Source organism: Lepisma saccharinum, chromosome 21 (genome assembly GCF_977018435.1).
Source record: "Lepisma saccharinum chromosome 21, izLepSacc3.1, whole genome shotgun sequence".
NCBI classification, from domain to species: Eukaryota; Metazoa; Arthropoda; class Insecta; order Zygentoma; family Lepismatidae; genus Lepisma; species Lepisma saccharinum.
In genome coordinates, this window is record NC_139249.1 from 36,782,558 (window position 1) to 36,801,316 (window position 18,759).

The following is an 18,759-nucleotide window of genomic DNA, read 5'->3' on the forward strand; positions in this document are numbered from 1 at the left end:
CTTTACCGAAGGGGGGGGGGGGGTGTAATAACGTCTAGCAGGCATAATTGTCGTACTGATAGCCGGTAACACTTTTTAAAAAGTCACGCCACGCCACTGCCTATTGGAGTCAATTTGTCTCTTTCGTCATCGATAAATCAAAAACACGGATCATACCGGAAAGTGCTTTTTGTTTTTCTAAAGGGATTCGTTTTAAAAGTTCTCGTTTACAGTAAAGAAGTTAAACACTACACGCAGTTCGACTTTTGGAATCGATAATCGATACACCTGCTGGAATGACAACAAGATCAGGTGGTAAGCCAAACAAGTTGTTGCAGCAGTTCTATTTTATTGTGACTTTTTGGAGTTTAATTCAAGATACATTGATCGTGTGTGTTAGGTGAGTCGTCAGTTCGGAGTCACATATTCGCAGGTAGGTGCATATATAAATTGTTTCTGTGAACCATATTGCCTGTTGCGAGAATTAATTCAATTTTGTATGTGAACATTTTTTTTGTTCTCTCCTTACTTTTTTTGTTATGTCCAATTTACGAAAAGTGACTATAAAGTAACATTTTCGTTGAAACACAACATATTTGTCTTTACTTGTTTAACCTTGTACGTTTTGTATATCCATAAGATTATTGTGATACATTTCTTTTTATGTTAAATCGAAATTCATGCTTCGTGCTTTTCACAGCAGCACCAATTAGAAACTTAGAAACGAATCTGAATGTGGTACTACTTGTTTACTATCTTTCGGACACATTTATTTATTTTTACAGAAGAAACTACTTACCGTAATAAGTTCCTGTAGCATTGTCGAACATCGGGAAGGTGTTTTGTGTGATGTGGGAATGTTTCATAGCTGAAATTCATGTTGTTCGTTGAAAATTAATTCTCCGACGGATAATAGCTAGCCCCACGAACCATTGGCGCGTGGGTAGGTTAGGAAACATAGTTAAAATTTGGTGTCGTGTTAGTATCAGGATCTAGAAATTGGAAATAATTGCTAACCATTGGCGCTGGTCCCACGAACCATTGGCACGTGGTTACGTTAGTTCGTCTCAGGCAAGCAATTTTTCACATTACCAGTAAGTCTTTCTGATAGGCCTTTTCGCTTACCTGAGACGAACTAACCTAACCACGTGCCAATGGTTCGCAATTATTTCCAATTTCTAGATCCTGATACTAACACGACACCAAATTTTAACTATGTTTCCTAACCTAACAGAACTAACCTAACCACGCGTCAATGGTTCGTGGGGCTAGCGCCAATGGTTCGCAATTATTTCCAATCACCCTATATATATATATATATAGCCTATACACACACACAAACACATACATAGAGGACAAATTTTGTACCTCACAGTTGAGAAATGTTTCTGCGCCACTGTTTATGCACATTCCAAGTTCACAAGTTCAGCTCAACCCCCCCCCCCCCCCCAAAAAAAATCCTGGGTACGCCAGTGCTTACTATGGAATCGGATTGATGAACTTGGAGGGGCAATACCCTTTTCTGACATCCTCTGCAGATCCTGGTAGTGAAAATGATGTATATATATATATATATATATATATATATATATATATATATATATATATATATATATATATATATATATATATATATATATATCTTATATTTGTGTTTTTTTCTTTTGTATGCATCACTTGTTCAACATTTGGATTTGGCTGATTTTTATGATACATATGAATGGTGATTAGATGCCATTGATAGAGGAACATTCATAAAAGAACAAAAAAACATCCATGACCAAGCCAGGATTCAAACCCAGAATCCTTGGTAGTACAACTAGATGAACCTTTTACTCGTCTCAGCCAACAAGGTGGCAATAGGTGCAAGCTTTGGGCTTCAGCTATGCGAGACTCTCAGGTTCGAGTCTCCTGAGGTAAGCATAACAACTTTTCCTGAGAAAATGGGCCTGGGGGCTACCCACCGTCATGAGGAAATTGGGGAGCTACAAATGAGTAGCATTACCCAGTCATGAAACCCTACAGCAAGGACTGGGAGTTTGTTGTGCTGACCACACATCACCCTGTAACTGGTTGGGTGATCTCCCACCTCGGCAGGTGGGACTGAGGCCGGCAATTGGTAGGTAGGCTGTGGCCCTCATGGGCTGTTGCACCACGAGTTAAATGGCTGATGGTTATGCGGACAACCTGATCATAATTGATAAATTCTCAATTATGTGCAAAGGCCAATGTCCTTTTTTTTTATTGGAATGTATAATTATTTTGAATTCATTGAAAGTTTGTCGTTAATTATGGAAATAGATCCTTGGAGGATGTCTTAATTTTAGACATGAAGGTGCTAACCACCTTCATACACATCTAAGTAGGTGATCACTATTGAGGGAATCACATTTACTCTTGTGATATTTTACTATTTATAATTAGTTTTAGATGTCTGTGGGTTCATTGCTTAAAGTCCGTCTCCCGTGGAGCTAGAATTCCTACTAGAAAGGCCTTCTGGCTGCTGGATTAGGCACCAAATTGTTACCCTGCAGAGGCCAATGTAACCAAAGTTTTTGTTCCACACGGTATATATCACATCAGTTTTGTGAGCATGTGGTTCATTTCTTTAGAGAGCATATTTGCCAAACATTTGAATCATCTCATATTTCTGACTATGATTATGAAAATTATTTTTTAAATTATGAACTATATTCATGACTTTTGAAATAACCTATAGAATAAGGTTTTTGTGCATTTTGGTGGGCTACATCCAGCATGAAGCCGGAAACCATCAGTGAAACAGAATATGTTCTAAATTTTTTTTCCGAAGTACCTAGTCCAAAGTCAGAAACGTGATCTAGTAGGTAATCTAGCTCTATCTGGTATGTCATGGAGGAATAATGTGGTTGCTCATTACTTTGAATTAATTGACAACTTCGCCTTCCCTTTAATCGGCCATCCAGTTGGAAGGCAAACAAGAGGAAATTTCTTTTGTATCATTTGATATCTTTTCCAGCATTTGATGTCCTAGCATTTCTTAAAGAAATATATGATCATAGGAGGGTATGGCCAGGTGTTTATCCAGAATTTTTCATCTGTGGTGTAAGTTTACATTTAGAGGGGTGCATGTGTAAATTTAGAACCAAAATGACCATAAGTTTGGTCTTTGTGAACATTTTTATGTGGGTGTTTAGGAAAATTTGGGAGTATGAAGAGGTGTGTGCATAAATCACTGAGTATGACCCCCATGGACATGGACATCATCAGAAATTGTTGTTAGGGAGATCAGGCCATGATAAAACTTGAATGGTAGAGATAATAATTATCATAGGATTGTTAAAATACAATAGTATTACACAGTATTAAAAATAACCATGCCACACTATGATGCCAGGGGGTCTTAGGTTCGAATTCCAGCCTGGACATTGGTGTTATTTGTGAATGTCCTTCATCAATTTCATCATGCCATCATCACTCATCCTCATTGCTGTGATTAGTCAAATGTGACAGAAAAGCTAATAACAAAAGTATCATTATCTAATAAAAATATACTATTTTTTCCAAATTAAATTATTATTATTACATATCATGTCCTTGGGAGAGGTTTCTACTCAATTTCAAGATAGAGCTTTGAAAGCTAAGGGAAATCTTGGTCATGACCTTGTGTGACCTCTATCATCAGAGTAGTATTTTGAATTTTTAAAACTGTGGGACCATCTATTCTTTGGATTAAATGGTAGAATATTAAACATGACCTGGTTCCTGTTTTCCTGCTCAATTTTTTTTTCAATTTAGCATAGTTTTTAGTTTGGTTATTCTGTATGAATACTATCTTTAGCTTTATTTCTGTTATTAACTATGAAAAAGTAACAAGCTCTCAGCTTTTTAGTAACTCTAAAATGAACGACACCTATATCCAGGAGGGTCGACGTGTGGGTTCGACTCCCCCTCCCTTTCAACACCCTTGCGAGTGGCAAACCCAGGATTTTCGAAAGGGTGTGGGCAGGGGCGCCGACTTGTCAAAATTATTGGGGGTGGGGCCTCTGATTACTGAAATAAATTAATGAATGACTCACTCTCTCCCTTTTTTAAGTTTTGGCATCAGTGTTCGGAATCTCATAAAAGCCCATAAATTCCTAAAAAATATAATTTTTATTCACAGTTCAAATTGTCCATGGATGGATATGTCACAAGTTTCGCCAACCATAATAGCAAAATATTCCCGACTTTTAATATCTGCTACCACGGAGCGCAAAACAGATCTCCCTAATATATCAATGATCTCGTTCTGAATGTCATGTGAGAGTCATTTGTAGCCCGAACGTCCCATCCACTACCCTAGTTCATGCACATCGTCTTACTTAGTATATAGTAATAAGTCATGTGTTTTGCCCCCCCCCCCCCCCCCCAAGTTGGTTTAGCAGTCTCAGTCCCCCCCAAGGTTGATGGTCTAGAACATTTCAAATGTGTATTTCAAGTTAAGTTCATTAGGCACAATTCAGATTAAACTTTACAAGAGAAGCAAAACAATATATTAGATCCTCTTAAGCAAAATTATTTGGGGGGCTCTGCCCCCACATCGTTAACATTTGGGAGCTCGAGCCCCCCCAAGCCCCATGGAGTCGGCGCTTTTCTAAGTAGTCAGCATTGTTTTACTTTCTTTCAAGATGGGTTGATTTAAATCAAGATTTAAAATATAATTTATAGAATAATGTATACAATGATTTTGTAGACATCAGAATCACTTTTGGTAAAAGTACATTAATCTCGTAATCATTTAATGGTGTTTATTAGGCTCTAAGATAGGAAAAGAAACAAAATATATATACTGATAGGTGAGCGTCGTAGGAAAGAAAATGTAATATGTAAACTGCAAACACACTTAAATTTATCTTGATTTAAAATCCAATATCTTTTATAGGCAAAATTAGCAAACATTTTGAGTAGAAAAACAAACAAAAAATACTAATTATATTAAACCGTAATTAAACGTTAATTATCATTAAACTGTAAATAAACATGGCAGCTGATATTTTGCAAACTATAATTAATAAAAATTTCCAAAATTCAGCTACAAAGACTTTAGAAAATATTTTAAGTTACAAATTATAGAATACATCCAGAATGTTTTATTTTCACTGGAATAAAAGCTACTGAAATTATTATAGTTTCGGTAACACACTCAACAAACATTTCCATAGTAGGTTCATGTATACAGTATCAGAAACAGAAAAATGTATATTTGCATGCAATTTTTTATTTGTTTTAATCAAACTGTTCAAATATTTTACAGAGCCATTTACTAGAAAAAAGCATTTCTGTAAAAACAAACATCTATATGTATGGTGGCAAAAACATAAAATCAATGTAAAGAGTGTTGCTTAAAAAAATTAAAGAAATCATCAAACAATTATTTTTCAAAATAAAAATCATGATTTTTATCCAGCCTGCTTCCTTTGACGTCTTTTAGGAATATTGGTCCAAAAAAGGGAGGTATGAACCCCACCACTTCCTTCCCTTGGTCACGCCACTGGTCCTTGTCCATACGAGTCAGCGGAGATTAGGAAACCTTTATGGAGTAGGCTTCCTTCATTTTTGTTTTGAAAGTCGTTCCCCCCCACCCCCCGGGACTCAAAACATTTTTTTTACGAAACTGAAGGCTTTACTTTCATTAACGTGGAATTGCTTTTTTTGTTTCTGACTACTACAGCGATGAGATTAACGAATGTGAAATGATATGCTGAATTCAAATTAATAATAGTTAATATGTAAATATGAATAATAATTAATATTAAAATATTTACATGAATGTCAAGTAATGTAAAATTGGACACGAGGCTTATAGTATTTTCTTCTTTTTAAAATTTGTAGACTGAAATCATGCATGTAGTCATCTCGCATAAAAGGGGTAAAAATTTTTAATTAAATGTACATATCCTCAATAATTTGTCTTAATAATACTTATTAAAAAATCAGTTTTGCAAGTAAAATATATTTTTTATTGTTATTTTGCGTGTGATCAAGGATTGGATTTATTGAATGACTGACTTGAATTTTTACTGTTGGGTTAATCGGGGCAAAGAAGAAAAAGGTCGACAGAAAAACACTGAAAAAGGGAAAAAGGAATTACTGCAGAGGATGTGTTGGTTGAAGTTCCAGCGCTCTTTACTTTTTTCCAACTTAGGCAACATACTCTGATAAGCTCCCTCGCGGCAACGTCACATCTCCACCTGTAGGGGAAGCTTATATGAATGCTATAATATGTTCTATTAAAGAGTATTTAGTTTACACTGAAACGGAAAGTGAAGTGATATATCCAGGGGCGACTCAAGATAAAATTCTCACCCTGGCGAGGTGGATTTTTGCCCCCCAATTTCCACATTGGCCCTCCTACTTTTAGTTTCAACCCTAATAAAAACCTTGACCGTGTTACATATTTATGGTTTTAAATAATAACTTTATTTTGTAAATATTTTGTGTTACTGTTAAAGAAAATAATACATTTATTGTATGTATGCATTTATTTAATACCTACATAATGATATCCAAATAACAATAATCTCTTAGCTTTTGCTACATGATTTTTGCAATATACAGTAAAACCTCGTTAATCCAGACTAATGGGGGGATAAGTTGACCGGATTAACTAAAAGAACAGTAGAAAGTGCATTAAATCTCCGTTTATAGCAACAAAACACGTTTATTATGATGTATTTAAAGGGCATAGGTCTAAGTACACTATACAGTACAAAGTCTGCGGTAAACAGAATTTCATCAGTGGTTGACTGCCTTTTCTTTGGGAAGTTCTCTTGTTGACTTCTAGCCACATTTAAAATCTTCCATTCTGCTTTTTTTTTTGTTTGCCTTTTGCCTTTCCGGATTAACGAGGTTTTACTGTATTTATTATGTTATGCTGCACTAACTTCAATTAATTCTTGTCTATACAAATTCAACCTTTTTAAAAAAACAAATAGCCACGCTTATATAATAAGAGACAAGGTTGTGGCACTACTCAAGGAGGATACCCCGGACACTCGCTCGGGTCGCCCCTGAAATTATCTAAATTAAACGAACGGGAGCATCTCATTCACATTTCTGACAGACGGAACGGGAAGGTTTACAGATATTCACGAACCGGAACGCCGTTCCGGTCCATTTAGAGCCCCCCACATCTTTCTTTCTGAACCGGATTGAAAAATACAAATGCCACGAATAACGGTTTTTCGAGACGCGGGCCTAATTTGAAAATACACTTTTTTCTTTAAGCAAACCAGCGAAATTTGTTTTGTGAGTGTGTGTGATACGTCTTGCAGGGCGCGGGTCATAAATTTTCCGAACGATAATTCGTGTTCCTTTTATTTACCATTTGTCACGAAGCCGCTTTAAATCGTGATGTATTCCAAGTTTTATGAGAGGTGTGCGTAAGGTTTTTTTTTTTTCTGTTCTTACCCACTGTACGTGAAAGTGGGCGCTCCCAGGTTTCTTTTCTTTGGAAGAATAGAAGAGAGGTTTTTGACCTTGTAAAATTGAAGGCAGGGCATTGGGAATGGCAAAATCTTTATACTTTTATCTCTTCAGCCGGATATTTGGGAGTTTCTGGTTACTTTCACCGCTGTGCCGACGTCCATGGTCTATCGGTTAGCGCATTTATTCTCATTTCGGGGTTAAGAATGACAGTAAGGAAGATACGTGAACGCAAATTGTCCATGCCTATTTTCGCTCACATTCCTTCTACATCCCGATGGCGTAGTGGTAACGTCGTCGCCTTGTAATCAAGGGGTCCCGGGTTTGATATCCGGTGGAGGAGCATTGCACATTGGTTCGGATCCCACTTTAATCTGTATATCCAGTCCCGATTAGCCTATCTGTGCATAAAGTGAACCTAAAACATCAATTCATCATCAATTCTTTTTACATCCCATGCATGTCCACTGACGTTGATGGTGTTGCAGATGGTATGTTCTACTTCATCGTTTTTTAATTTTTTTTATAACAATTCCTGACCCTCAAAATGGGGAAAACACACTTGCCAATTATGGTGATGGACAATTTTGAGTACTTGTGTTCTGAAACATCCCCAGATAATTTATGTCACAGAAATTAAATTTTTTTGCTTCCAAAGGTTTAGAAACTTGTTTCCATTTTGGGGAATGTTTCGTGTAAAAAAATATGTTTTATCTTTTGTTCTTTATTTTCAACAACGTTGAATAACATGTAAAATTGAAGGTGATCTGGAAAGCATGGGTTTATCAAAGAAAAAAAATCCTTCTGGAGGTGCACATTCAGGGAAAATGACCATAAACTGGGCCTTTGTGGGGGAACAAAATAAGGGGGTGTTGGGAGTGTGGGTGTATAAATCGCTGTCTGAAAGTTAATGCAATTTGATTTTGCAAAATTGAGGTGAGCAGCTGTGCGTCAAAAGTTGATTTGCAAGGTTTTATTATATCTGAATACGATTTCAGACATAAAATCAGAGTATTTACTTCGTTTTCCCACTTCGTTTGCGACATTTCAACGGCCAATAATGCTCGAGTGGAAGGGCGAACTTTTGGCTGTACAAGCCGGCGGCGTTTGATAGCAGAAGTACCGTGCGTCCATTTCGATCTGCAGCCGAGAGATCGGGAGAAACGTGGCGGGCGGCGCTGACGGAGGTGCCGACATTTGCGGCCTGTAATGCCCGCATATTTTTATGGACATATGCAGACATTTATATAAATATTGCAAAACTAGCACTAACCTGTGTTATAAGAGTTGTTCAAAGTGATGTCCACCTACACGCCTGGGAATTTCTGTACAAATTGCCTACACACGTCTCGACACGAGTCTGTTTTCACGTAAGTGTCATACATAAAAATTATTTGTTCTAACGTGAACCTTGCGGCTGGCATTCCAATCGTCTGACTGACACAACACACATACACACTGCAATAACACAAACAAGTAACGGCAAGTAACCAAGAATAACACTCTTACGCACAGTACGAAATTAACACGCTCTTGGTTTACATCTGCCTGCCACTATATTCACAGCTCTGTAGTCGCGAAGGAACAAAAAACTTGAGCTAGGAGATTTCGGATTGCAAGGAAGCTCACGAACACCATTAGCTTTTAACGGTTCGTCTGCAGCGTAATCTTGATACAGTGTTGCACATTCGAAACCTCCAAACGATCCCCATCGACACAAAACTCTTTCAAGGATATAAACTTAAGCAGGACGTTACTGGTCAAAACTATGATTAAAATGTTTTACAGAGTGGCTCTTAATATAATTTCTAAAGCGTATTTATTTGTGTATATAAGGGTGGAACTTGGAAGAATTACAGAAGAACTTTTGCGTGTTATAACACAGGTTAGTGCTCGTTTTGCAAGATGTCCACAAAAATAAGCGGGCATTACAGGCCTCAAATGTCGGCATCTCCGTCAGCGCCGCCCGCCACGTTTCTCCCGATCTCTCGGCTGCAGATCGAAATGGACGCACTGTATGTGTGAACGACTTCCCTTTCTATGTCTCAATAAAATACAGCTAAATTCAAACTTCCCAACCCTCTACTCGAGTACAACATCGACAAAATTTCACAGTACGTAGAGGATGGTAAGATGGAAAACTTTTCGTAGCATTTTGCTTCTCTGTGTGTGTAAGGGGTGACCCTTCCACGTAGTACACTCAATTGCCAAGCTCACTTCCACGTAGTACACCCTGGACTGCATTTTGCAGACTAGCGAGGCTATTGCGTCTGGACCTACAGCCAGTATAATCTTCGTAGGACTGTGTGTGTGTTGTCCTTGTTTGTGCTGAGTGTCCCTTTACAGCCTCAGCTTTTAACCCAGGTAAGGATATTTTAGTTTTGAGACACGCTTTTAATCTGGTTGTGATAAGGGACTGGGCCACGTATAGTGTGACGATGGCAAAATAGCCTAAGTGCTGACACACCCAAATTTTTAAATTCAAATTCAAATTTTGCTTCTTAGTTTTGATGCTGAGATGCCTCAAAAACGGCACTTATATATCCTGCTTGTGTGCAAACAAGCGGCACATAATCGCGGTTGCCATTGACAATTTCTGTTTTCTTTTGTTACACAGCATACAAAAATCTGTATATATTGTATATATTATTTGAATAAAAGCGCAGATTTCCTCCTATAGCTTCAGAAATTCCTCATATTCGGAGTTTCTCCAGATTTTTTATTTTATCTTGGGGGGCTTAAGAACTTTAAACTGTAGGTCCAGTCAGCCTTTCTGTGCAAAAGTTGGTCTTAAAAATAAACGCAACAAACTCCAGTTGTGCCTAAAAGTGTCCTTGTTTCTAGTAGGGTGCGTAGTTTTCCTAGTACGCAGAAAGGACTGTGGCCGTGTGGTATATGTTACACGCACATGCAGGGGCGTTGTTATTGCGTAGCAATGCACGTACCATTTCAACGCCCTCTGGCCATGTGCTGTTTCCACAGGATGCATGTCTCTGATAAACACGATCCAGCATCAAGCTGGAAAAATCGCTGTATGCTTGTCTAAAAGGATTGATTATATGGGGCTGCTTGGCACTCTCTTCGTAGGTATAGGAGTTTTGTCAGTTCTTTCAACTAGAGAGGGATGGGCGATAATTTCCCGTCATATTTTATGTACCACCACCTTAATAAGGGGTTATATTTCACGGTCATCCCCCACCTGGAAAGGACAGGGCTAAAAAGGTAATAGAAAAGTCAGGGAATTTGACATTTAATTTAATTAATTAACAGACATTCTCACTAAAATACATGATATGTACACGTGTAGTCATTGCTCTCATATTTTCTCTAAAATATGCCGTAAACTGATTAAAGCAAGAGAAGACTTTACACAATTGCCTGGAAATAAATATGGTGTGTAAAGTAAGAGGAATGATTTTAACGTAATAAAGGGGATTAGCTCCTTTTTTAAATTAAACTATTTATATATTCTTTTGATAATTTAGAGGGTTTGATTGATTGATTTTATTTTACTTCGTTTTTCTGCCACTTTTAGCTAATCGCGAAGTTGAGGATGAATTGTGATGAGCAGGGTGATATGTTTCCCAAATATATAGAAATTCATATTATGAAGAAACTAATTAAATTAAGGTGCTTTTTATGGGCATATTTTGGCATATTTGATCATTTCTGTGTGATAGAACATATTTTCATGGATTTCGGTCATATTCAGCATATTTTCGCTTTTTTAACCCAGAAATATAGCCTACAGTCGTTTTCCAAGTGGATTCGTTCTTACTCGCATGTTCACCCTAGTTTTTTATTGGACTGCAGCAAAGTCTTTTTCATTTTTATTTGAAAATTTACAGGAAGTATTCATTGTGCATTGGAGCTCAGGGCCCATGAAGTGAACTAAAAATAACATGTGAAAAAATATGTTTGAAACAGTCCGGTTATAACGGCATATTTTTCAAAGCATATTTTATTGTGCATATTTTGGTGATTTTTAAGTCATAAAAATCCTAGCCTTAATGATGAGATTGATGAAAGGAAATCCAAACACACATGGGCAGCACACAACACATGTTTCACAGAGAATTATGATACGTTTGTCTGTGATTATACAGGCTGTGGTTCCAGACGCCAGAGCTCCGTTTGTCTGCAAAATGCAGCCCAGGTGTGTACAACGTGGAAGAGAGGTTAACATTTGTGTGTATTTGGAAATGGTGACTACTAACAAGGGAGGTTATCTAAGTGTCCCTCTCCGATTTCCATGAAACTTGGCAGGTGTATAGAGGGGCCCAAAGGAAGAAATACGTGTTTTTTTGATTAGGCTAAAAAACTGTTTTAGGGGACAAAACTCCCCCTCAAATATCAAGATGAGGAGAAGTTGAAATCGGGATCTGACCCCAAAACCACGTAAACATGGCATATGAAGAACACGCACATCACAGAGCTGTATCTGCCAGTACTATTAGCACAGAACTTCAACCGCCATCGTCCTTGACGATAGCACTTGCGTTTGGTACCGACAATCCTACAGTTCTGTGCTGTGTGTGTTCCAATTATATGTGCGTGTTCTTCCTTTGGGTCCGCCCCTCTATACACCTGCCAAGTTTCATGGAAATCAGAGGGGGACACTTAGATAACCTCCCTTGTAAGACAAGACCCAAGACTAAGCATAAATGATGATTGACTATGAGAGAAGCAATTCAGTAGATCACTGTTGGCTTTTTGACTGTAGGCTAGTTTATGTTGATAAGTGGATTTTAATAGCAAATAATTAATGACAACTTCTATCACCGCCGTAGAGTTAGTCAACACACATGACGATGCATTGCAGGGAAGTATTTCAGGATCTAGTTGTCCCATTTTTACTGCCGGTGGGTGTACATAGGCGCATCCAGAAAGGAGAAGCTCAGCTGCTGAAAAATATTTTTGAATGCCGTTTAGTTAGAGAAAAAATAGCGAAATAATTATATTTACCTATTTTCTTCGAGAGAGTTAAGTTGAAATAAGGGCTCTGCCCCCCCATAACACCCCCTCCTCTGTAAAGTTCTGCCTTTCTTTCTATTCAGGTTATTTTAAGTCTCCGGTTCGATGCCTGAAACTTTAGGGCATTGCAGTGGTGTGGAGATTTATTTACGAACTTCTGAAAGTTACGGAAAACGGGGGATTTCAGTTTGGCAGAATTAGTATGAAAGCTGTATTAAATTCCGCACCATTCTCTGCTCGAACTAGTAAAAAATGTGTGCACTGAAGAATTGGGATGTTATGTAAGCTCGCGAATGAATCGAGAAATTCTTGCTTCGAGAAAAGCTTAGGTTCTATCGCATATCGGCGATTGTTAAATGATCGATTTCTTCACTTTTAATCAATTCAGTCGTAAACTTCGTTTTATAGAGGTCTCGAATACTAAATCTCCCAAGGCTACAGGAGCTAGCCATACGTGCTAGTTTATGTATATCCGCCAGCAAGTGGATATCGACATGCTGGAATGTTCCACGAATCCTTTGAATCGAGTTCAAAAGGTCGCGCTGTATTTTTTAAAATCTCAAAATGCACAAACATCTTTTTTTGCAGTCAGATTATTTTTACCAACCTGCGGGCGGACAGTGGCGTGCCCAGAATTTTGGAAAGGGAGGGTTTACGTATACTTTCTTTGATAGCCAACCCTGCCTTTGACTTTTTTTTAGGGATACTGACGCGGGGGGGGGGGGGTTAATGACACCAACCAACACCACCTTGGGCACGCCACTGGTGCTACGAAGCCAGGAGTCCCGAGTTTCAATCCTGGAACAAGCATAGACATTTCCTTGTGTTTGCGGCATGTTTCATCTTAATCGTCGCGATTAACTCAAGAGGTGGAAAATCGACTGGAACTTATCAAAATAGAAACTCCAGATACTCAAGTTGGTTTGTTATTGTGTTCATATGATTGTGCATCCATATAGTTAAATACACGTACACATACACAAACTTATTTCGTTAAAATGAAATGTTATTAGTTTTAATATAAAGGACGGCGTACCGTTGCGTACCGCCAGAAAAAAGTCACTAGTACCAATTATAATATTTTACTCTTCTTTGGCTCCGAAAAATTAAACCCCTGATATTATTTATCTCTTTATATACAGCAGTGCCGCGTCTACTCTGTTCTGGGTTCGACTCTGGCGTTGACCCCTCCCATAACATGTCTCGTCGCCACCGCGGTCAACAGGATAGGAGGAACACATGTGACTTTGCACATCGAAATGCAAACAAGACGAGTGCGTTTGTAAAAGGTCATTCGCTGGGCTACGTGGTCATCTTGCGTTCGGTGTGTAAATATGGGCTTAATGCATCCAATGGTAGTGACTTCTCTAGTGCTCTTAGATGCAAATGCATGCATCTTTGAATCTCGAGTACCAGGACTGGTTTACAGGTCTTGTAAGGTAATCGAAAGATGATTCGACCGGACAGGTAATTGTGGAGTTACGCGCGTCATAAAGCGAGATATGTGGCCTTGGGAAATAATAAGTGCTTCTTATATAGACGAGGAACTTGAGGGGGGAGGTATAGAACTGGAATAGGGCGGTCTTTGTAACAATACATGCAGATGGATTGATAGTCGCCATGGACGCAATGCTCACGTTTCTGCATGGTCGATTAGAGAATGCAGTCAGCGTCAGTGTTCAAAACGAGCGTTCGCAATTTTCGGGTTTGCGCCTTTGGATTCGCCACTTTTGCCTGTCTCCATGACGGAGGTTCGAACCGTGGTCAGGGCACGGGTGTATCATTGTGTTTGTTCAATTCATATCACCTGTGCTATTATTCATCCTCGTCCTCCTCCGTGGCCTTGCGGTCTAAAGCCCTGTGCTCTGGACTCCGACTGCGGGACGGTATGGGTTCGAGTCCGCCTGGGTTCAGTCGCTTGGTTTTCGGCCTGTGTATAGGACCGGTGGCAACCCACCATCGTGAGGATATTGGGGAGCTACGAGTGAGCAGCGTAAACCGGTCTGGAAATTCTCCTATTACGGCTGAGGGCCCACGCCAACCCATTACTGGTTGACGATCTCCACACCTCTACACCCTGTCCCAGCTAACTGTGGTGCAGGGCCGCGCATAGCGGCAGATGAGGAGGAAAATCGAGTGGTGGAAGCGCAGCATTGCCAACCAAACTGTCCTGACCGTAAATGTACGGAAATTTCATGGCATGTACGGACGTACGGTCCAGACCTTAGTCCGTGCATTCAGCGTACGTGTCAAAATTTGCACTTGCTGTTTTATCCCTATTTCCCTAAGAAATTCTTAAACCAAGCGAACGGACCTGGAGGCAAAAATACGGTCCGTTTGCCACGTGCGTACGGTATTGTGGCTTTCAAAAGTTTGCAACGCGTGCAGAGTAAAGCAGGAAATCGGGTAAGTCCAGTCGCCCATTACGCAATCTCTTTTCTCTCACTGTTCATTGGTGGAGCCGTCTCGCGTCACTACTTGCGCAGAGACTTGTTCTCGTTCGCCTGGTCTACAGTTAGCTGGTATGTACTGTAGGCGGGATTGTGGGAGGAAGACTGGCAGTCGGGAGATCGGCCTAGGCCCTTCAAGGGCTGCAGAGCCACTGGTTATCATACATCCTCATTGTCACGATTAACCCAAAGGGTAGAGAAACGACGGAAAATAACCGAAGTAGAAATAGAAGTCGCCGCTTTTCGACGGACAATGTCCAAATCAATTCACCAACTTCTTACAGACTCTTACACCCGCAGACATAAGCAACTCTTCGGCCACCCAATATTTGCCAGTGGCGGATCCAGAAGTTAAAGTTGGGAATGGCGAATTTCAGTTGAGTACCTCATCTCACCGAGAATCAATTCTAGCATACACTTGCACTGTTTTATATAAACAATATATGGTTCTATAAGCAGGAACCAACTATGTTCTAGAGATTAGCGTTTTTTGTTGCAAAAATTGATGTCCAGGATGTCGTTATTATCATAATTCCTCGCATTGTCATGGTAAACTAAACGATCAGATAAGATGAGTAAAATGAACAACTGAAGAAACTAACACACACGCAAAAAAGAATATATATCTATAGTGGTCTCGGGTTCGATCCCCTTTTGAGGCATATTGCAGACTGGTCCCGGTTTGCCTGTCATGAGCAAAAAGTGGGCTTAAATCAGACTTTAAATAACAATTCTCAAGCCTGTTAAACTTGGTGAAAAAAGACAGAACAGTTGAATCTTACATGGTTGTCGCCTTGTAATCAATACCTTGTGATACCCTGTGATACCCTGTGATTCGGATCCCACTTTAAACTTTAGTTCCAGTCCCGATTAGCCTATAAACGTGGATGGATTGATTGATTGATTTGGTGTTTTAAGTCCATTTTATGCACAAAAAGGCTAATTGGGACTGGACCTACAGTTTAAAGTGGGTTCCGAACCACTATGTGCCTTCACCGGGTATCGAACCCGGGACCCCTTGATTGCAAGGCGACGACGCTACCACTGCGCTGTCGGGGAGGCCATAACGTGGGCTTAGAAACTTAAAAAACTCAAATTGAAAGATATTAGGCATAATAATATCCTAAAACCTGATAGTTGGGAGGGGCGATATCCCCTATCGCCCTCCCCGTGGATCCGCGCGTGATATTTGCTCTCCTTTCGCATTTGGAACATCTGTGGGGTGTAAGAGGTGATCCTTTTCCAAAGGCCCCCAATCCACGTAGTACACCCTGGACTGCATTTTGCAGATTAGCGAGGCTCTAGACTCACTTCTAGTATAATCCCCCGTGTTGTATCGTCCATAAAAGTTTGTGATTGTCTTTACATTCACTAATCTCATTTTAATTAACGTAAGACGAACAAGTTTAACGTCTCGTGTAAACCAAGCCTGTACTGGTTGAACAGAGTTGGTAATTAATTAATTAGAGAAAATAGTATTGTAACCATATTAATAGTTAAGAAATAAGTTTATAAAAATATACGGGGAAACCGTACAACTTCCGCGGAACAGACGTCCTGGTCTAAACTTAAGGCACCAGGGCAATAAGCGAAACCTCCGAATGTGTGCGGGTGGGGGATCGGCGCAACTAGGTGTTCCCCCCTTAATTTTTTATTCTTTTTATTGTTATCTTATCACCATTAATTCTCATCCCGATTAGCCAAAACTGGCAGGAAAGGGAACAAAAATAAATCAAGTCGTTCAAAACTGGGTTAAGGTTCTTTGTAAATTTGCCAATACATTGAAAAAAAAATTCATGTCATCATGGTAAAGTTGGTTGGTTCAGTTCTTGTATCCCCACTTTGTACCCGAATTCTTAGGGCGGATTGTATAAAACAGTTGATCCTAGATTAGCCAGTAAAATTGATCTGCAGTCACGCTGAACTCTGATTCTGTGTTGTACAAAAGTTGAACTGAGATTATGTTCCTACGATCTGAGGTCGAAGTTAACCCGCGATTTTTTTCCGATCTGCAGACTTGAACGTAGTTCAACTGGTTTTCCGTGGTTTTACTAACGAATATTTGCTTAAAAAAATGTGTTGCAAGTGAACTGAAATATATTGTATTTTAAAAGAAACAATAGGCCTATTTGTAATGAGCTGAAAATTCAAATACTTTTTATTTTTTCTAATTTTATTCACTACAAAGTGGTAAAAATGGTTGTGTATTTCATACTTTTTTTTATCCATTTTTCTTATTTTCTTACCAGTGAAGAAAGCATGTCTTGAGCATCGGCTTTTTTCAATTGCTGTTTCGTACTATGCTATTCCAAGGTTATTCCAATGGCAGCTGTGCAGGAATGTTATATGATTAAATCTTGCATTCCACTCAACGTAGCTGCTATATTGTTCTTGTGGAACTATTTTTCTGAAGTCACGTGGTTTTGTTTACATTAACTTCAGTATTATATAAAAACAAGAGGTTTCTGTGATGTTTCGTTAATCTGTGACATTAACCCTGAATGTATATTTTTCTGTGGCGGTCATAACGTTTACAGAATGCGAGTCCAGATTATTCTTATTTGGAAAATAAAGTTGTTTACCGCTGTTTCACTTCTTAAAGTATGACCTAGCGTCTACGTGGCGATAACATTCATTACGGACGTTGTTATTATCTACCTCTGAAAGTAAAGCTACCTCCTGCAAATTGAAACATGCCGAGAAGGCATATGGGTAAATTCGGAGTTAGGGCCCCAAACATTCGCCATCTCGTCCATTGTGGAGGTGAGGTGATGTGATCTGCATCATGCTCCGACCGTCTACGTACTCAGTTTTGACACGCACGCCCATTTTCTACTCAACCGAAAATTATTTATGAATTAGTATATAATTATGTATTTATGAAATTATGTTGTTCTGTATGGCTTTGTAAAATATATTAATTTCACAAATTCGTGAAAATCAGTTATGCACCCCCGATTTAAATGCACCTATTTTTATGTAGATTTCCAGTATTTTATTGGTATAGGTCAGTGAGTATAGAATTTTACACTTAATTATATCTTTAGGCAATAAAATTAAGAGACGTTATTGAAGGATAATATTGTAATAAATCCTTCCCTGCTGTGGACAGTGAGAAGAACATGTACGTAGGGGGACCCAAAAGAAACAGGAATTTTGTAATAAAAATTTGTGCATTTTTTCAGGTGTTACAAATTTAATCTCCTTAAAAGTACTATCCATTTGATGCAATGCACCGGTCTAACGTGTTTTCCACTTTTGTAAGCAGTCCTGAAACTCTTGCAAAGTGATGCCTTTTAAGGCCTCCGTCGTTTTTTTCTTCACCTCTTCCACACCCGCAAAACGTTTTCCTTTGAGGACTTTTTTCATTCGGGGGAATAAAAAGAAGGCGCACTGTGCGAGATCGGGTAAATATGGCGGGTGGATAAGCTGGGTCTTTACACTCAAGCCTTTGTGCGCTGGCGCGTTGGCATGGTGAAGCAACCACTCCCCACTTTGTCACAACTCTGGGCGTTTGCGTCTCACTAACGTTTCACAACTTATAGGTAAAACGCCTGGTTAACAGTTTGACCGTTAGGAACGAATTCTGCGTGAATGCTATTTGCATCAGAAAAAGGAATCAACATTGACTTGACATGTCGCCCTGAGCGAGGTTGGTCTGCAAGCAGCTTCCTTGTATGCTGTTTCAAGCATTACAACTGCCGGCCCCGTGGCGGAGTGGTTAGCACATCGTGCTACGACGCCAGGGGTCCCGAGTTCGAATCCTGGCCTGGATGTTTGTGAGTGTTCATTCATCATATCATCACTGATCCCCATCTTCGCAAATTAGCCAAAAGTGGCACAAAAAGCGAAGTAAAATAAAGCAAATCAACTAATCAAGCATTACAACTGTTTCCCCTAACAGAAAACA

At 39.2% G+C, this 18,759-nt stretch overlaps 1 protein-coding gene across 1 annotated transcript in view; it reads left to right on the forward strand.

Moving 5' to 3' along the window:
- Positions 1-276: 276 nt before the first annotated feature.
- LOC146004507 (PTB domain-containing engulfment adapter protein 1-like) overlaps positions 277-18,759 on the forward strand; it is a 162,920-nt gene continuing 144,437 nt past the window's right edge. The window contains exon 1 of the mRNA XM_083143375.1: positions 277-412. The gene's annotated coding sequence lies outside the window, so the exon portion shown is untranslated. The remainder of the gene's footprint in view (positions 413-18,759) is intronic.